Source organism: Ochlerotatus camptorhynchus, unplaced genomic scaffold, assembly GCF_037179485.1.
Source record: "Ochlerotatus camptorhynchus isolate MF236.1 unplaced genomic scaffold, CSIRO-AGI_Acam_v1.1 ptg000071l, whole genome shotgun sequence".
Taxonomy (NCBI): Eukaryota; Metazoa; Arthropoda; class Insecta; order Diptera; family Culicidae; genus Ochlerotatus; species Ochlerotatus camptorhynchus.
Window position 1 is genome coordinate 1,465,914 of NW_027040561.1, and position 13,223 is coordinate 1,479,136.

At 40.0% G+C, this 13,223-nt stretch overlaps 1 protein-coding gene across 2 annotated transcripts in view; it reads left to right on the forward strand.

The window, feature by feature from the left end:
• Epac (Exchange protein directly activated by cAMP) overlaps positions 1-13,223 on the forward strand; it is a 541,224-nt gene that overhangs the window by 244,235 nt on the left and 283,766 nt on the right. The gene's annotated exons all lie outside the window — the stretch shown is intronic.

The following is a 13,223-nucleotide window of genomic DNA, read 5'->3' on the forward strand; positions in this document are numbered from 1 at the left end:
GAGGAAATATTCTTGACTTTATATACTTTCGATTAGGACAATAAAAAAATCGTTTTTTAAAGTTTGCAGGTAGGCGTAACTCCTTAAGAAATTCCAAAGAAATCATGTATAGTGTTTTGAGAAAAACGAACAAATTGTGACGAATTCGAACGCAGAAACAAATTCAAGATCCAGGAAAATTTTTGCTGTCTTAGAAAATTACCTTTTTAAAGTAGTGGTTCATTCGGCTCAATCGCATTTGGTTTAATGCTGGATTTAAATGTAAATCACATAACCGAGAAGATTTGCTGATGACCATGGCTTGAGCTCCTACAAAATTGTAGTTAAGCTGAAGTTTTACTGTATAATGACCCTCAAAGGACCTTTCATGGGAAAATGTCGTTTTCGGAATGATGCACACCTATATGAGTGCGGGAGCTGCAAAAACTATGACAAGTACGATAGTGCAGTGCATAATGCAACATCATAAATAACACACATTTGCGCGGCAAGATATGAACAAGAAGATGAGCGTGACGGCGCGGGTGGAAGCCACTACGAACGAATTCCTCTCATGGGATGAGATGGCAATGTACTTTACGATAATTGTCTTCTGCAACCGCGCTCTGCTGCTGCTTCTGTTATAGTTGGACAAATTGTTGCGTTTTTCCTTCCCATTTTTCGTACTCTGTGTGGCTGCTTTTGATGTGCTGCAAGTACCTGCAAGTGCCGGGAAATTGCTAAATATTTATACCAATTCAGCAATGCTACCAACTGTAGACTGAGGGCCTTCACTTTCAGAGCAACTCATCACGCAACCGCTTTGCTGCTGGTTTGATAGGGGGGTGGGAACAGCGTTTTGGCAGCTTCGGTGGGAACCCCAACAGATGATTGCACGGCAGCAGAAGTTCAGAAAACTGAGGTCGAAGTGCTCACTAACTTACTTCAAAACGGATTAGCGCTGTCATTAGCGCGGGCAAAAAATTACCACTGTGTTGCAGTAAGAGTGCCGTTTTCACGTGCGGTCGGATTGACGACTTCAAAGGTAATCGGGTCGAATTAAATCCGATTCAATATTGTTGATTTCTCCCCAAATAACACTGGCCCGCGGTAGGTCGGTGGGTAGGTAAGAGGCAGGTATTAGAGGTGAGTTGTTAACCAACGGCAAGCAAGTAGTATTTAGAGGTGACCTCACTGGCTGCTGCTCAGATAATCGACCGTGCGACCGCGATCCAAGTGGTTTTTCGGGGGGGAACAAACACAAACTGCGCGGCCTCCACCGAATCGGCCACCGCACTACAGGTATTATTGCCGGTGCCAGGTTGCCAATTTGCGGATTATGATCACCCACACTCAACCTCCGGCGAGACCATATTTGTGCGTCCCACCTTCGAACCGCTTCCAAGTATAGGAACGCGCGAAAGTGTCTGACTGATGATGTGTGGATTTGCGTTCCTCGTCGGATATGGGTAAACTATTTAATTTACGGTCGATCGTAAACTCGTATTTCATTGTTTGATTGCCCGGCGCAAGCACTGTTGGTTGGTGGCAGAATTAAAACGAATGCAGGATTTTCGAAACAATAATTTCTTTTTTAACGCTCGCAATTCATCAAAGTTTTAATTGTCGGATGGAACCAAATTTGTAATATCATGTCTCGAGTCGTCAAAGTTGGATTTCACTTGTCCAACTGGCTTCAGTCGCGATCGTCGTCTGGAAAATGGTAATATGCTCCCACTGCTAGTCGTTTGCGCACACTGTAAGCATACGGGTGCGTCGGCGTCAGTTTTGTTCTGCTCTCTTTCATTCATCGGGTAATAGAGAGATGGAATATAATTGTGAAGTTTGAAACCAGCAAATCGCAGTGCTCTTGGGCAAGACGATTTGCTGTCGTCGGGTGGTGCTCATGGGGATGATGATGATGATGATAGTGTTCTTTGCCTTTTTTGTCACCACCGCCGCCGCGGACCGTTGGCGGCAATGACGACGTCTTGATCGACGTATTTAAACGGCAATTAATTGAGTGGCGCGACGTTTTGTTTTGGTTGTTTTCCGAAAATTTCGACAAATGGTGGTCGTGGAATGAAAGAGTTGGTTGTGGAGGCGATGTTTTGCTAATCATTTACCATGAAAACATTGATTGTTTTGAAATGTGAAACAAAACAGTTGGCCGTTAAAATTTAGGTGGGCATCAAATGGAGCTTTATTGTTATGAGTTATTTAACAACTGAGCAGTTTAACTGAAGCGAATGAACGATTATCCTAAACTAGAAGTGACTGTTAACATCTTAATACGGCCAATTCTTCATAATTCGATATTTAAAGGACCGTCGAATTATGAACTTATAGAATAAAAATAAAAGTGCATCGACAAGCATAGGAAAATTTTTAAGCATTCCATCTACTGTAAGATTTGATGCTATTTACGTATATTGCAGTAAAGTCAAACAGTGGCCCAAGAACCCTTCTGAGAAAGTTTTGAGTAGTTGATTCGGATTATGCGCCCTATTTTGATGCTGCCAATTTACTAAAGGATGAATTCATAATAAGTTTCGGCTATTTACCCCAAGGTCGCCCGATATCATGTCGGATGTGTGTGCAATTTTGATTCACCGTAAAACGGGTGCTTCTTCTTCTTCTTCTTCTTCTTCTTTGCTTTTCAAGCTTATTGCATATCGCATATTAGCTTATTGCGTGCTCTCAAACTTAGTGTTCTAGATGCACTTCCACAGTTATTAATTGAGAGCTTTCGATGCCTGTACCATTTTTGCATTGGTATAATTGTGTGGCAACTCAACAAACAATCGCCTATTGAAGAAACGACTTCTTGGCCATTTTATTCAACTGCATGCTTAATAGTACTTGTACTATTTTTAATAATAACTTCTGTTCAGTATTTGTTCACACACATCTGGAGAATTTATTCAACCACAACACATTAAACTACTGGTGTTGTATAAGGTATGTCGAGAAGCTTTTATTCGACTTATATGAGTTGTAACAGAGTTTATGTGATAAAATTTTTGATTATTCAGCGTTTATTAGACATCACTGCTTCCTTAAACCAGTGATTGCTCTTCTGTATACGCTTGATTCTCATGTGAAGTAATCTTCTTCCTTTGGTTTGTTTTTTCCGTCGATCTTGTTTTCCGTGCTGAGCACCAATGCTACCGACGTGCCACAGGAAGGCAGCTCCCACACCTGGACCCTACCTATCGACCCATCAACTCATGAACCGGGGACCAACGGCTTTACTTCCCATCCGAAGGAAGGCGTGATCAGAGATGTTATGCCTCAGAACATCCCGGCGGCGCCGACTGGGATTGAACCCAGGCCTGCTGGGGTGAGAGGTAATCACGCTTACCACTACACCACCGGCGCCGTTATCATGTGAAGTAATGTTTAATTAGATATCATTATACATTTATTAAACGATTATTCAAACTGTGGGAAAATTAACCCGAAATAAGAGGCAGGGGGGGGGGGGACAAGGACAGGGAAGGGTGTGTGTGTTTTCTTAAGTGTATTGTATATTTCAATATTTCTGACGTGGCTCGCACCACACAGATATTAGAAAATTTATTTAATACTTATAACATGCCGTTGTATGGGAATCGAACCATGTACCTTCCTCCGATCACCAGCCGCTTGCCTTGTCATCTGAGCTATCCTAGAATTCATCATATGGGCAACTCAATGATCTATTAAAGCTTGCATGAAAATAAATACCTATCGGCACTCCCGATCGCAACTCCAGCTCCTTCAAGGCCCTGTGGGAATGATTAATTCATTCATCGTTGTTTTAAATGAGACCAATGTTGCCTCTTCCCATCTCCAAGTCGAAAGAAAGGATGCTCGGTTATATTTTAAACTAGGTCAATGCATTCATTGTCGTGAGTCATGTGATCGATGATTACTATTTAAATTAATTATGTTCTACACAAATAAAAAAAAGGGTTGAGCTTGGGATTGAACTCATGACCTTCTAATTGGAAAGCGGAAACGGTAACCACTACTCTACTGATTTCACCTTGTTGTAAGACTGAATCAGTGTTGTCGAATAATGAATCTAATACGTTGTTTATAAAGCATTTACAAATCATGTGATTACAACATGGACGCATAGTGGTATAAGAGCTATTATGCTGACTGTATTCACCTTTATTCAGCAATATTGTAAAGTGATGCAATGAAATCTAATAAAGGAGCTGGAGAACATTTATTAGACTCTAAAAGCATGTTATTAAATCAATTGAAAACAGTCGAATTAAAGTGTCAATGTATGTACAAATTACACTTATTCAGTTTGTTATTAGATCGAACTTCTGGCGTTGAATTGGGAAGACATTTAAAACTTTTACAACTTTCAATAAGTAAATTAATCAGATCACAGCAAACAGTGGAACCATGAGCTTCCCAACAAACAATCGTCTATTGAAGAAACGACTTCTTAGCCATTTTATTCAACTGCATGCTTAATAGTACTTGTACTATTTTTAATAACAACTTCTGTTCCGGCTTTGTTAACACAAATCTGGAGAATTTATTCAACCACAACATTGAACTACTTTGGTGTTGTATAAGGTATGTCGAGAAGCTTTTATTCGACTTATATGAGTTGTAACAGAGTTCATACGATAACATTTTTGATTATTCAGCGTTTATTAGACATCACTGTGCTTCCTTTTTAAACAGTGATGCTCTGTATACGCTTGATTCTCATGTGAAGTAACGTTTAATTAGACATTATTATACATTTATTAAACGATTATTCAACTGTGGGAAAATTAACCAGAAAATAAGATGGGACGGGGACAGACAGGGAAGGGGTGTGTTTCTTATGTGTAATTGTATCCATTATTTCTGACGTTGCTCGCACCACACAGATATTAGAAAATTTATAAATACTTATACATGTCGTTGTATGGGATTCGAACCATGTACCTTTCGATCACCAGCCGCTTGCATTGTCATCTGAGCTATCCTAGAATTCATCATATGGGCAACTTAATAATCAATAAAAGCTTGCATGAAAGTAAATACCTATCAGCACTCCCGATCGCAACTCTAGCTCCTTCAAGGCCCTGTGGGAATGATTAATTCATTCATCGTTGTTTAACATGAGACCAATGTTACCTCTTCACCACTCCAATCCCAATGAAGGTTATTTTTTTAACTAGATAAATGCATTCATTATCGTGAGTCATGCGATCGATGATTACTATTTAAATTAATTAGATGTAGAAAACAAATAAAAAAAGGGTTAAGCTTGGGATTGAACTCACGACCTTCTAATTGGAAAGCGGAAACGGTAACCACTACTCTACTGATTTCGCCTTGTTGTTAGATTGAATCAGTGTTGTCGAATAATGAATCTAATACGTCGTTTATAAAACATTTACAAATCATTTGATTACAACATGGACGCATAGTGGTATAATAGCTATTATGCTGACTGTATTCACCTTTATTCAGCAATATTGTAAAGTAATGCAATGAAATCTAATAAAGGAGCTGGAGAACATTTATTAGACGTCTAATAAAGCATGTTATTAAATCAATTGAAAACAGTCGAATTAAAGTGTCAATGTATGTACAAATTACACTTATTCAGTTTGTTATTAGATCAAACTTCTGGCGTTGAATTGGGAAGACATTTAACGCTTTTACAGCTTTTAATAAGTAAATTAATCAGATCACAGCAAACAGTTGAATAAATGTGCATCTATGGTTCTCAATGAGCTTTTTTCAGCACATAATTCGACATCTTGTTTTATTCAGCATTGTACACTGTTATACAGCATTTATTCAATGTGTATGCTTATTTGTGACTGTGAATTGTTTGTTGGGAAGTCCAATCATACTTCTATGCCCAGGGAAGTCGAGAAATTTTCCAACCCGAAAAATTCCTAGACCGGACCGGGAATTGAACCCAGCCACCTCCAGCATGGTCTTGCTTTGTAGCTGCGCCTTTACCGACTGAGCTAAGGGAGGCCCTTATGGTCTTTTGTTGGTCACTTGTTAGGGGGTATCTAGTACATACTATCTGTGAATTTACAGACTTTTTTTTTTCACAGACATTTTTTCGTTACAGACATTTACAAACTTTTTAGGTTTTTAACAGATATTTACAGACTTTTGTAATCTGTAAACTGTTTTACACCTTTAATCAAATTAGACGTGCGATGCATTTTGCAACACGCATTAGAAATTCGCGCGTTTTCAAATCCACCACACGAACGAGCTGTCATTATTATAGACGGTCATAGTTATAGACCTGTCAATGTGCTGCCATGTTGTATCCAAAACGAACATTTTCCATACGATTTGACGGTTTGTTTGGATACGTCAACTCACATTGGCCGGTCTATAACTTGACTGTCTATAGTCACTGTCACTGAAAAACTCAAATGTGCGGAACCAAATGTGCGATCAGGATGAAATTCAATAGCGTCATCTGGGAAAACAGTTTAAACAAAATGGAAGTGGCTTCACTCAAATCGGTTCAGCCATCGTCGAGAAAAGTGAATGAGTTTTACTAAATTATTTCAAAATTTAACTTTTTTGGTCATATCTCCGCAACCCAATGTGCGATCGGGATAAAATTCATTCGTTTTTTTTTTTCCTTTGGTTTGTTTTTTCCGTCGATCTTGTTTTCCGTGCTGAGCACCAATGCTACCGACGTGCCAGGAAGGCAGCTCCCACACCTGGACCCTACCTATCGACCCATCAACTCATGAACCGGGGACCAACGGCTTTACTTCCCATCCGAAGGAAGGCGTGATCAGAGATGTTATGCCTCAGAACATCCCGGCGGCGCCGACTGGGATTGAACCCAGGCCTGTTGGGGTGAGAGGTAATCACGCTTACCACTACACCACCGGCGCCGTTAAAATTCATTCGTGTCCTATGGGAAATCCAAACAAACAAAATAAAAGTGATTCCACTCAAATCAGCTCAGCTATAGTCGAGAAAAGTGATTGAGAAATTTTGTTTACATTTCAAAATTTATCTTTTTTGATCATGAATACGCACTTTTTCTCTTCCATAAATAAATTTCAACGAGGGCTTATGGAAAATCAATATAAATGCTTGCACTAATCATTATGTTGAGTTCCATGTGAGGTATAGCACGATGCATTTCGGTGCATGTTAGAATCTGTCTACTTCTCGGGAGTACCCGGTACATCTGAAAGAGGTCATTGTGATCATTGGGTCTGAATATGTCCACCATTGAGCTTATAGTAAAATTCTAATGTGATTTGAGGTGTCGCATGATGAGTTTTTGATATATCAATCTTTTGTGAATTCCCCAGTGGAATCTGGAATTCACATTTTTGTTCATATCTTTAGAACCATAATTCAGATCGGAAGAAAAATCAATAGCGGTTAAATACATACAAAAAAGTTGAATCCCTCACTAAGATGTGCTCGTTCCCCCACTGTTGGCGTGCAAAAGGACCAGTACTAAGTACACACTTAGAAATAACTAATTTTACACGTGACGGAATCCTTCTTTGACATCAAGGTTGAAACGTAAACAAACATGTCTTGTAAGATTAAGGGCTCCGAGATTGAACAGTTCGTTACTCGACGAAAAGTACGTTTGATTGAACTGAATTTTGCGTCTGTTATGACCCAAATTTATGTCAAAATTGACGCTCGTATATGTCAGTCTCAGAGCACCTAAATTTACATGAATTTTTCTAAGTGTGTAACTAACGGATTTTCGCACTATATGGCATATAAGATCGACTAAAATTTAAGTTTAAATTTCTTCCACTCTAGAAAACGTAGACTGAGTAAAATTTTCCGAGCCTCATAAATCTTTTCGAATTTGAGAAATATCGACAAAAAATTTACTCATGCTAGAAGCACCGACAAACCGACATGAATGACCATAGCTAAATCAATAAAATTTCTGACCAAAGCAAACTACTGACATCTGGCTCCGTGTTCGCGGGAAATATTTAGCTAAGCCATGAACCCGCATGCAAAAGTTATGAATTGGTTTATGTCTGATCTATTCTGGACAAATTAGTTTTATCTAGATCAATCAATTTGGATCACTGCACATTTAAATCGGCCGTTTACGATTTTCGGGCAAAAGTCAGAATTATGTGTCATGTCGGTTTGTCGGTGATGTAAAGTTCCATAGCCATTTCAGTTAAAGTTTAGCAGGGATTATGAACAATTTTGTACCATTTTTGTTAAGGTCAAGTAATGGTTTGCATTTATGCGGGAAGGTATGTTAGTCCAACATTTACTTAAGTGAGATGCAGGGAACTCTACGACCCCTCATAAATGTCTCGGGAATTTAGGAATTAGGTTAGTAGGGAAGGTAAGCCATAGGATACACCCAGTCAGTGTTGCTGGCAAATGTAGAATTTTTTTCAAATATATGGTGAAATTGCTGTCCGGACCATCTGCTGGAAGATAATATCAATACATAACATCAATGACAAATATTCCTTTTCAGGCGTGACGTATCACTTTGCTCTCCGCGTCAAAATGTCATCGGCCTTAGGTATTTAAACCTACATACTCATCCTCTCTCACAAACTAACAACGAACAATCAAACTAACGAATGGGAAAGGAACAAGTACTACGAATAAACCTAAGTTAGGATCACAATTAAATCATGCAATGATTTCCGTAATTTATCCGTGAAATAAATGTTGTTCCGTAAAGTTAAAGCTTTCCCCGTAATGTTAATTTTGGTTCGCTAGATTCTTTACATTTTGGTGTCGTTTTTTGTTGTAGCTGACTTTACTCCAGGTTGGACTGTCTGGGAAAACAGTCTCCGCACTCACCTGTCAGGATCGGTGGAGGAAATCTGAAAGTTCCTCCAGTGATGATAAATGTGAGTGGAGTTGTTGTGCTTCGTTATAACGACGGTTAACACCAACTTTCGCTTAGGACCGTTTGAAGTGGCCTCTGTATGTGAGGATCTCAATCCTTCATGGGATTTCCGTCTGCTGCAGACCCCACTCGTTGATTGTCTCCATTATTGCAGCTGATTCAGCATCCGCCGTTCCACTTGATAGGGAAGGTACCGAAAGAAGTTTAGACACCCCTGCTCCAGCAACAAGAATGGGAAGTCGATCAACGCACTTTCCGTTGATGTCAGGCAGAATCTTTCCATCCCAGTGTACTACCAAAGGTACATCAGGATCAAAGCTTTGCTTCAGTGTACCACTGAAAAATGAAGCCGATGAAATATTGAAGTCTGAGCAGCAGCACATCGACTGATAAGTTTTGAATAAATTGTGCGCCAAAGTAAATATACCCTTGTGAAAAATCACGCTTGTTTCCAAATGACCCCCGTGAAACATAATTGTTGTACTATACCGGAAACCTGTGTAAAGTTTCATCAAAATCGAAGATTCTTTGCGCATGATATCGGCTTTCCTCCATCCTGAGTGAACCCCCTCACAACGTGACTGCCACGCGCAAACAGTAGCCAGTAGCAGGCGGCAGCTGGCAGTGCTGCTAGAAAAAAAAAAGAATAATGAGCAGTTCGTTTGGTTAGAAATCAGTAATGGCTGAATAACTTTTTCCAAAAGCGTCGGATCGTTTTGCAACGTAGGAAGAAAAGTTTCCTTGTAAAAGTTCCTAGGGAGTAGTTGGGTTGATTTATTTTTAGAGGACAATGGGTGACCTCACCAGATTTTTATTTGAAAAATTAAGTTTTCCCATAGAAAATCCTAAAACCGCTGGCGTTAAAATATAGCTCCACCGACCAACCTGAAATTTTACACTGTTATTCTAGGACCGATAAGGCGCTCGGAAATCATACTGGAACGAGAATTCATTTTTTTTCATATATCCGTGTCCCAGCCTAATAAACATAGCCTATTGGTTCAATGTTAACATAGGGTAAGTGAGCCAGTTTAAATCACATAGGTTGACTGATACACAAGGGGTATTCAACTCTGCACACTTCAATCTGTACCGAGAACTTTATCTGTGCCGAAAGCTGAGGCAAGCGTTGGGCCGAGTGTGCCGCAGTGTGGCAATCAAGCTGTCAATCTCAGTATCCCATGAGTTTGGCAACGCTGCAGTTATGACTTTTGAGATTGTTTGTTTACATTGCCAAGTTCTCATGGATGGTTAAACGAGCTATATCTGTGTATATTGCATAGTAAACGAGGGTAATCACTGTGTCTGTCCTGTTTAAAAGTAAAACGTGCATCAAATAACAAGAATTTGAGTTTTTCTTTGTACAACATTCATTCCTCTTGCTTTAACGATGCCAAACGAGTGATAGGATTGGTAAGAGCGAGATCGTCGGCCACTGCTGGAACTATTAGCCAGTATACGCTGACCGTTGCCAAGCATTAAGTTCAACTCCTCCACGAGAAGGAGAAGGGTGAGTGATGGCAGAAGCTGTCCATCCAGGACAAGAAATTTCTTTACCGTGTCTCATTCTGGTAGACTTTTGCCGAAACCTGTACTTATGACCCACCCGGCAAGTGGAAAATGTACCTCTACATTATCATCATGGTACTCGGACAATTCTACAAACTAGAAATCAAGAAGGATTCGACCTAAAATTCCCACTGGCGATAGTAAAAGCAGCAATAGACCTTCAGTTGCCTTCTAGTGTTAGCCTTAACTTTTGGGTACTGAATTCATCTAAGTTTGCTAAACATGTTTTGGTGGGAGAGTCTTTGGCTCTCAACGTTTTTTAATCCGTTTATCCTCATCGTCCATCAAATAATTTCCAGCAGCATGCAAATGGTGGTCCAAGATCTAGATACCGGTTACCAACGTTTGATTACTACCTTCTCTTTGTATTTGCTTGTTGTGCCTTCATAACTTTCACGCTTGCTTGCTTTTCCTGGAATTGCGTACCCGAGCAAAGTCTGAGATCAAATTGAAATCTAAATTTGATGTTGTGATTTCGCTGATAATGATTACTCAGGTTGTTGTCGTTTTGGTCGTTTTAACGGTTAAAATATCAAAATTGAGAGCAAACATATCTTCCTGTGACATCACATTGAAAACTATTTTTGCTATCAGTGAGAGCAAACTGAAAACCAAATTTGCTATCCATTTTTCCTGCTGATAACAAAAAAAAGTATTCAATTTGATGTTATGCTAAGGCAATGAAAACAAACCCGTAACAACATATTTTTAAAGAGCAAATGTACAGCAAAATGAAAACAAAATTTGGTATCAAATTTGTCAATGTGTAAACTGAAATCAAATTATGATTTCAGTTTGATGTTGAAATCAAAACTTGATTTCAATTTGCTGTCATTTTGATGCTGGACTTTGCTCGGGTACTTATCCCCTGGTGACCGTTCCGATCGCGTTTATAAATACCACGATTCAGATTGGTTCCATCGAGGGGTCCGTTACCTCCGGTGTGGTTACCTTCACAATTCTGTTAGCAGCATCCTTCTTAATGTTGCTAATAAAGGGTGATACGGTCAAAATTTGGTCAATATCAACTTGACGTATTTCTTTCAATTTTGCATTTAAAAAACCTGAACACCCCTCATTTTGAAGGTGTGTGTGTGTAGAATGTTGCTCCTATTTTGATTTTGGAATTCACTCTTCAGTTGTCAAAATGCCGTCCAAGCAAGAAGAGCAGCGTATCAAAATTTTGCTCGCGCATCGCGAAAATCCGAGCTACTCGCACGCAAAGTTGGCAAAATCGCTAAAAGTTGCCAAATCAACCGTTACAAATGTAATTAAAGTGTTTGGGGAACGTTTGTCGACAGCCAGGAAGTCTGGATCGGGGGGAAATCGAAAACCGGAAGCCGCAGAGACGACAAAGAGAGTTGCTGGTAGTTTCAAGCGAAACCCTAACCTCTCTCTCCGAGATGCCGCAAATAAGCTGGGTGTATCGTCTACAACCGTGCATCGAGCCAAAAAACGAGCCGGACTCCAAATCGCGATGATAAACAAAATACGACGGCCAAAGCGCGATCCCGGAGGCTGTACACGACGATGCTGACGAAGTTTGACTGCGTGGTAATGGACGACGAAACCTACGTCAAAGCCGACTACAAGCAGCTTCCGGGACAGGAGTTTTATACGGCAAAAGGAAGGGGAAAGGTAGCAGATGTTTTCAAGCACATGAAACTGTCAAAGTTCGCAAAGAAATATCTGGTTTGGCAAGCCATCTGTACCTGTGGCTTGAAAAGCAGCATTTTCATAGCTTCCGGGACTGTCAACCAAGAAATTTACGTGAAAGAGTGTTTGAATAAACGTCTGCTGCCTTTCCTGAAGAAACACGGTTGTTCCGTACTGTTTTGGCCGGATTTGGCATCTTGCCATTACGGTAAAAAGGCCATGGAGTGGTATGCCGCCAACAACGTGCAGGTGGTTCCCAAGGACAAGAACCCTCCCAACACGCCAGAGCTCCGCCCAATTGAGAAATACTGGGCTATTGTCAAGCGGAACCTAAAGAAGACCAAAAAAACTGCTAAGGGCGAGCAGCAGTTCAAGGCAAACTGGCTGTACAAAATCTGATGGCAGGGGTCAAGCGTAAGGCCCGGCAATTCGGATTTGGAAAAGCGGAAGCCTAACTGAATATTTTTCCTGAATTTTATACTAATTGAACTTGAAAAAGAAATTTAATTTGATTTTTTAAATAAACGATTTCACCGATTTACACGCGTTTTCCCTTGACCAAATTTTGACCGTATCACCCTTTACAAGATCTACTGATGCCACCAACCTCCACAGTCTATCGAATCTCCGAGATCGTTCAGTCCATAGAATGGAGTGGTTCTGCGGGAGAAACTGCTGCGGTTACAGTTGCATCTGCAGAATGGCGGGATCTTTCTGTACCGGGTTGTTGTTGACACCGTTCATCAATGCTGCAATTGGAACTGGATTCTGCAATTATTCTTGTTTATACAATTTGTTTTCTGTCCGTATCCATTTGCCATCTGGAGTTTAAACGTAAGCAGACCTATTCTGACCCAAAACATGAATCCTTTCGATTGTGCAACCTTTTTATTATGATTGAGGATACTCTCGCTGAAAAAAAAATAATCTATAAAAACTTCCCTTTTACTTTGAAGTAAACAAACGTTTACCACCAAGGTGTATACATACAGGTGATGCAGCTACGACAGTTTGTGGGCGAGGAGAGCGCGGGGAAGAGGAGTGACAGTCAATGAGTTTGTTTGTAAACATTGATTCGTTTCACGGTTTTTGCATTTACCAAGGCAGATCACACCAAAGATTAATTTTAATATATTGAAATGGCGTATTTTTGTGC